The sequence below is a fragment of the Carlito syrichta genome, unplaced genomic scaffold, assembly GCF_000164805.1.
Source record: "Carlito syrichta isolate Samal-C Ts95f unplaced genomic scaffold, Tarsius_syrichta-2.0.1 Scaffold315578, whole genome shotgun sequence".
NCBI lineage: Eukaryota > Metazoa > Chordata > Mammalia > Primates > Tarsiidae > Carlito > Carlito syrichta.
Window position 1 is genome coordinate 104,571 of NW_007259674.1, and position 8,316 is coordinate 112,886.

General features: G+C 37.5%; 1 pseudogene; it reads left to right on the top strand.

The window, feature by feature from the left end:
* The first annotated feature begins 667 nt into the window (after positions 1–667).
* Positions 668–1,187, top strand: LOC103275599 (annotated as a pseudogene).
* The last annotated feature ends 7,129 nt before the right edge of the window (positions 1,188–8,316 follow it).

Here is an 8,316-nt window from a genome sequence, read left to right on the forward strand (position 1 = left end):
AAGCTAAATCCTTATCTTTCTTATTTTGAAGTCAGTGAGTACTGTCTAAAACTAAAAAAAAAAAAAGTTAAGAAATGGTAACATGTGCATATTATATACAAAGAAAATGTTAAAAGAAAAAACTTAAGACAAATTAAATCAAACAGCATTTAATTGAGCAAAGACTGATTCACCAATCAGGCAGCCTTCTGAACCAGAGTAGATCAGAGACTCCAGTGCAGTCACTGGTTGAAGAAATTTTATGGACAGAGAAAGGAAGATGAGGTGCAGAAAATGGAAATGAGGTTCAGAAACAGCCAGGTTGGTTACAACTCAGCGTTATGCCTTTTTGAACCCAGTTTGAATAGCTGGCCACACTCAATTGGCCACAACTTGGTGATTGAACACAAAAGTAGATTACAGTCTGTTTACACATCCAGTATACAGAGAAAGGTTACAGAGAAACCTCTAGGTCAAACTCAAAATATGCAAGGAGGCAGCTTGGGCTACACTTAATTTAACAAAGATACTAGAGGAAATAAGTATATGTGTGAAGTAATTGCCTAGAACAGACAGCATGAGTGGTAAATAAGGCTAAAACATAGTCCTCTTTTTTTCTTGTCTTAGTTCGTTTGAGCTGCTTAAAACAAAATTCCAAAAAGTTCTTTTTTTTTAGACAGCTGGGAAGATGGCAGACACTCAGAATGAGTGTGCCTACCAAAAGCAGCCAACTATTTTCCAAAGCAAAAAGAGGGCCCTGCTGGGAGAGACTGTCAAGGAGAAGCTCCCACGGTACTACCAAAGCATTGGTCTGGGCTTCAAGATGCCCAGAGAGACCACTGAGGGTACCTACATTGACAAGAAAGGCTCCCTCACTGATAACATCTCTATCTGAGGCCAGATTCTGCATGACATGGTGACCAAAATGAAGATGCAAAGGACCACTGTCATTGCAGGGAGTACCTCCACTACATCTGCAAATATAATTACTTTGAGAATCGCCATAAGAACATGTCTTCACACCCATCTCCCTGCTTCAGGGATGTTCAAATCATGGGCATCATCATGGTGGGCAAGTGCCAGTTCCTAAGCAAGACAGTGCACTTCAGCATGTTCAAGGTCACCAAGGCCACCAGCACCAAGAAGCAATTCCAGAAGTTCTAAGACTGGGCACCTGTCCCCTCCCCAAAATGAAATAAAATTATTTTCTCATTCATTAAGAAAAAACAATGAATGGTTTCTAAACAACAGGAATTTATTTCCCAGATTTCTGGAGGCTGAGAAGTCCAAGATCCAGGTGCTGGCAGATTTGATGTCTGGTGACAGCACACTTTCTCACAAATGGGCCTGTCACTGTTTACTGTGTCCTCACATGGTGAAAGAGATAAGGAAGGTCCCTGGGCACTCTTTTATAAGGACAATAACCTCATTCATTGGGCTCAACCATTATGACCTGACCATCTCCAAAAAGCCCCATCTCCTAAAACCATGGCTTTGGTGATTTAGGTTTTAACATACAAATTTTGGAAAAATGCAGATCGTAGCATTTCCAGTATAAGCCCATTAATTTTTCAAAACTATGTGCATGCATATAATTAACCCAAAAAATCAAAGTTATATAAAAAGAAAAAATGAGAAATATCTTCAGATATATTTAGTAGCACTTTACAATTATCTTTTATTTATTAAACATAATTGCATCTACTTACATCTGAACATTTATATATAATTTATATAAATAAATTGTCCTCAGTCTACAGAAAATGCTTGATGAGTTTCCATAACTCTAGCAATACACTCCAGCATCACAAGGATCCACAGCTTACAAGTTTTAAAGCATTATTTTAAGACTTAAATTTTAACTCAGTGGGATCTAACTGAAAAGAAGCTATAGTGATTTCTCACAGGGAAAACACATTATGAAACACACAGGTTCCTATTTTTTTAGATTAATGAAATATATTGTAAAAGTGGTACTTCCTGGAGAGAGGGTAATATAACAAAATCTATAGTAATGAAGGTGGTGATTTTCAGAGAGTTTGTGCATGAAAAATATAAAGCTCTAAAATCAACCTAATCTTTTTCTATCATACTTCCAAGAATAAGAGAGAGTAACTCAGAAACATAAAAAAAAATGCCCCCATAGGTGTTTGGGTGCTTTTTTTTTTTTTCCTTATGCAAACAACAAACCTGAAAAATTACCTGCTCTGCTAAGTAGCTAATTATCTGTCATGTTGCTAAGGCGTTAATTGCTTAGATTATGCAACATCATGTTAGCCAATCTTTTGGGGAAAACAGAGAGAAAAACAGTTTAAGACCAACCTTCACCTTCTTCTTTTTCAAAACTTGCTATGCAAAGATCGCCAGTAAAAACATATCCATTCAAATAAAAAACAAAACAAAACTTCTAATTCTACCATTCCTAAGAAATGATTGTTAAAGATATTAGGCCTAGAAAACACAAATACATTCTATAATGAAAAAAACATGTCTCCAGAATTTTTTGCTCTGAGGATTGCCTTTTAATTGGACCAGGGTATTATTGTCTAAATTACATCTTTAGGGTCTCAGAAAGCTTTTTCACATTATCTACTGCCCTGTTAAAGAGTTTTCTGTTTGAAAAGTATTTATTTAATGCCCACTACTTGCTCACTACTATGGACAAGCTTATGTTAAGTCTACAGTGGTACAAAAAAACTTTTTCCTGCCCTTAAAAAACTCTCAGTCTAAAAAGAAAGAAAAATGCAAATTCTCTTTTTTTTTTCTGAGTTGGAGTCTCACTCCCTCACCCAGGCTGGAGTGCCGTGGCACACTCATGGCCACCCCAGCAATGACCTGCTGGGCTCCAGTGATCCTTCCATCTCAGCCTTCCAAGTAGCCAGAACTGCAGGCACGTGCTACCACTCCTGGCTAATTTTTCTGGTTTATTGTAGAGACGAGGTCTTGCCAAGTTGCCCAGGCTGATCTCAAACTGTGGGCTCAGGTAATCCACTCGCCTCGGCCTCCCAAAGTGCTGGGATTGCAGGCTGAGCCACCACGCCTAGCCTAAAAATGCAAATTCTTAATTGCAAAGCGTGGTATGTTCATTCAATGACACTTGACTCTGATTAATTAAATCAATTATGAATACACATAGCAACTTGAATAAAACTCAAGAACATGATATAAGAAAGCAAGTAAGTTACAAAAGATTAGCACACTATGATTCCATTTATGTAAGTCTCTAAAATATGCAAAAAGGAACAATCTATTGTCTAGGACTATAAATATCAGTGACAAAACTATAAAGAAAAGTTAGAATGATAAACACAAAATTCAGCAGAAATATTCTCTGCCCACAGCAAAAAGCTCTCTAAACTGTAATCTGCCATTGCTATCCATTGAATCTAATATATATCTACCACTTCAAAGAAACTATCCCAAAGATATAGTCATTTTCTTTGTATTAAATTAGATGGAGGCTACAATGTTGGATTCACTGTTTTCTTTATACTTTTAAAAATTTTATGAATCTTCTAAAAACAATTTAAAACTTAAAGAGGTGAGACCATGACATGATCAGGAAGCTGTGTGCAACTTGCATTCATAAGACTTTGGCACCTCCCCTTCCAGAGGCAGTATTTTCTTTCAGAGGAGAAAGTTTTGACCTATTGACTCTTTCTGCATGTGTCCTCTTCTCAGTGCTCATTGTTTTTCTCTCCTCTCTTGCTTTGCCACGGCTGCCCTTCAAACCACTAGCCACTCCCAGGAGCTGTGGCCCATTTAACAGGTTGATGCTCCTCTTAAGTGGAATAAAATGTTTCTAGAAATGTTGGTCATAACCTTGAGTGCCTAAAAAAAGATACTCAGCTGGAAGAAGATGCTGACTGTGAATGATAATCTTGGTTAATACTCATGTGGGACTCAGGAGAGTTTCATCACTATATGCAAAATATGAATCAATATGTATTGATATAACTGTCTGTTAAACTTATTCTAAAGTGTATTATGTGTCCAACTACAATGGTTAATTCTATATGTCAATTTGGCTGGACCATGACACCTTGATATTTGTTCAAACATTATTCTAGATGTTTCTATGAAAGTATTCTTACATGAGATCAACATTTAAATCAGCAGACTTTGAGTGAAGCCAAGTACCCTCCACAGTGTGGGTGGGCCTCATTCAATCAGTTGAAGGCCTGACTAGAACAAAAGACTGACCTCAAGCAAGAGGCAATTCTGCCTGCAGATGACTTTTGAACTTGAACTGCAGCCTCAGCTCTTTCTTGAGTTTTCGGCTTGCTGGCCCATTCTGCAGATTATGAGTTTTCCAGTGAATTCCTTAAAATAAGTCACTTGACCAGGTGTGGTGGTGCACACCTATAGTCACAGCTACTTGGAAGACTGAGGTGTGGTCATTTGTCCCAGAAGTCCAAAGTTTCAGTGAGCTTTGACTGTACCACTTCATCCCAGTCTGGGTAACAGAGTGAAACTCTATGTCTATAAATCAATCAATAAATCAATCAATAAAAATCTCTTTATATATGTGTACATGTGTATAAATACATACACACACACACACACACACACACACACACAGACACACACATATACGCATCCTGTTGGTTCTGTTTCTCTGAAGAACCCTAATATATCAGCTATCTAGTTACAAAATATATGTTTTTCAGGTGTTTGAAGGAAGTACAACTAAAACAAAACCTTTTTGAGAAAGAAGAACAAGCAAATTGACAGCAAGTTTATAGAACATAAAGACTAGGACTGGTTAGGAGCAAAGGTTAAAGTGGACAAAGTTTCAGATAGATGGGTGAGTGCCAGAAAGCTGGTATCCTTCCTCAAATTTCCTCTGTACACAGCCACCACTCCCTAAAATATCACCATTAGGTTTTTGGGTTTTTGGTTTTTTTTAACCATTAGGTTTCTATTTTACTCTGTAATCCCCAGTAATTTCTTATTGATTCTAACAGATTTCTACTTCAACCAGAAAAGTCTTTAGTACCCCCAAATTGGCAATGCTTAAGACAGTCTGCATGCCTGCTCATGCTGTTTCCCATCCACAATGTTCTCCTCATGTCCAATTTACATATCTACCTTTTATTTTTCAAAACAGGTCAAGTTTTTTCCCTAAATGATACTTCTCCAATAACATTAACCCAAGCCAACCTTCTTTGATACCCCACAGCCATTAATGATATAATAGATTTTGGGGTAATTATTCCTTAGTTATTAGTCAGCTATATCCCATGAAAGAAGAGACTATATTGTCTACTGCATAGACAATGATAGACTGCCAATTATAAAGGAGTTCTAAGAAATAAATGTTGAAATACACTTATTCATTAGTTGATGGTTGCTTACATTGATAGTCATCAGTTAGTTTCCTCCTTTTGTTGGGTACTAAATCTGGAGATTTCCCTCCCTAATACCTGCTGGCTAGATTACTACTGCTGCTAATAAACTATCACAAATTCAGTGCCTTGTATCAATACCTATTTTATTATGCTTACAGATTCTGTGAATCAGAACTTCAGGAATGGCTCATCTGGAAGGTTCTTGTGCAAGGTCTGCCATGTCATTGTAGTCCAGTTTTGGCTGGAGCTGAAACCATCTGAAGGTTTCACTGGACTCAAGGACCAACTGGGGTTACTCCTATAGCTGGCAACTGACACTGGCTATTGGCTGGGAGCCCAACTAGAGGTGTTGACAGGACTCTTTCCGCATGGTGTCTGCCAGCAGCTTGACTTTCTTTCAAATTTAGAGGTGTTGGACTTCTCATATAGCAACTCAGGGCTGCAAGGGCAAGTATTCCAGTGAAGTTGGAAGCCATGTCACTACATATAACTTAACTTCAACATTAAAAGCATCACTTTTGTTACATCTCATCTCAGACATTTTTTTTTTTTTTTTTTTTTGAGTAGGAGTTTCACTCTGTCGCCCACACTGGAGTGCAGTGGCCGCTCCCGGCCACTGCAGCCTCGACCTGCTGGGCTCCGGCGATCCTTCCACCTCAGCCTTCAGAGTAGCCGGAATAACAGGCACGTGCTACCACGCCCGGCTAATTTTTTATTTATTGTAGAGATGAGGTCTCACCAAGTTGCCCAGGTGGGTCTCGAACCCGCGGGTTCAGGCAATCCACTCACCGCAGCCTCCCAAGGCGCGGGAATACAGACTGAGCCACCGAGCTCGGCTTGACATTTTTTAAACTACTAAATAATACATAAAAACATAGATGATAGACAGATAGGACTACACATTTACATTTGAAATTAAAGAGTTTGAATGGTTAACTGACATGTTTTCACAATAATTAGCAAATTTGTTTAGCATACATTCTAAAGTCTTGTATGGACAACTAGAAGTGTTTAAAATATAATAAAATGGAATATTTCTTCCAAGCCCCAAAAGACTGGTCTTAGAATAAGCTAATACCTAGCTTCCACTTCAATTCTGATAGCAATTAAAAAGAATTAAAGTAAACCAAAAATGTTAGTTGCTAATATCTGGTTTACATTAGATGTTTTCAGGGGACATTTACAATTCCAGACAGTCTGGAAGTGAGTTATGCAAACAGTGAATTAAGATTAAAAACTATTAAATATAACTCCAAGTAAATGCAAGGAAGTCTCATTTCACAAAAATATGTTTAGAATATGTATTTTGTGGATGCCCAAGGAAAATTAAGACAACTGTGTTGCCTAAAATAATATTGATCAAGAAATTACATGTTTATGCTGATAAACAGGAAGAAGAAGTAGGGATATATGGAAATCCTAAAATACTAAACTCTAAATTTTGAAACAACATATATGACATTCAAACTTGTTTTTTTGGTCTCTGGCAACCCCCAAACAGCTATACCCAAAGTGCATGATGTGCTCTTCTAAAGCGATCTACACTTCTATTGCTGATGGTAGAATTGGTTTGACTCTCAAGGCATTGCACTACCCAGTCTCTTCTGAGGATAGCAGGTGTTTGAGGTCTCCCTCTGCATATTTTCTTTCTTCTTGAGGATAATATGCAAAAGTTTTACACAAACCTTTTCAGAAAGTTACAACAAAACCATGGCTGTCTCCTGAAACATTTGGCTTAGTTTGAAGTCCAAAAATTTCTATTAACTCCAATAAAACATCCAACTCATACACAAAAACCACACATTACTATTCTTTTTTTTTAAGTAAATAAAAGCTCTAAGTGCCTCTTGTATAAGGCAAGTCTACTCTTTCAAGGGAAAGTATGAGAGTTTCTTCATTATTGTCCTTGGTGTGTAAGTTATTTATTAAATAACACAAGGCAAATTATTCCATTTAAGCTTCACTTTATCTCCCCAAAAGCCTTGTGAGGTTTCTGAAAGCTTTAGCTAGTTGAAACCTAAAATGAGACTCATAGCATCTTAGATTAAAAAATAGTTTGAAGAAGCTGGTATTTGAAGTGAAAATGATGAACAGTAATAGATTCAGATACTATTTCTGCCCGCACTCAGATTCCAGGCCTCCTGTCATTTATTTGGTCTAGTAATTTTGGTAAAATTTGAGCTCAGTTTTCTTTTCAATGAAATGAAAATAATACTTACTTCAAGCATAGTGTACATAGCCAGGCACATGGTGGCTCACATCTGCAATCCCAACACTCTGGGAGGTGGAGGCGAGAGGTCTACCTGAGCCCAGGGGCTCGAGACCAGCTTGGGTAATGTGACAAGACCTCATGTCTACAAAAAAATATCCAAAAAATCAGTCAGGTGTGGTGGCGCACGTTTTGTAGCTTCAGCTATTTGGGAGGATGAGACAGAAGAATCACCTGAATCCATGAGGTTGAGGCTATAGTGAGCTTTAGTCATGCCACTGCGCTCCAGCCTGGGTGACAAAGTGAGGCTTCAGTTCAAAAGAAAAAAAATAAATATTGCCAAATATATGTAGTTCTAGCAACATATTTGGCATTACTTTGTGTTGGTTGCTCTTATTAAAGACAGGTGACCATACACCTAGCATTGTGCCAAATGTTAGAAATACAAGCATGCATAGAATACGAGAACTGCCTTCCAGAAACTGCAAGGTCGAGCAGGAGAACATGATAAATATGTAATTTTTAAACCGCAATTTGTTATGTATTATTTATCAAAATTCTATAGAAATATAAAAGAACAACCCCCTTGGGTCCCCTCACACTGTAGGAGCTTTTCTGTTCTCTCAATAAATTATTCTTTCTAAAAAAAAAAAAGAAAGAAAGAAATATAAAAAGAAAACCATTTTCTCTACTAACAAGGAAAAGGAACAATTAAGCTAAATCTTGAAGTTTAAAAAAGGGTTGGAGGAAGCATCAAGACAGAACATATGACCAATT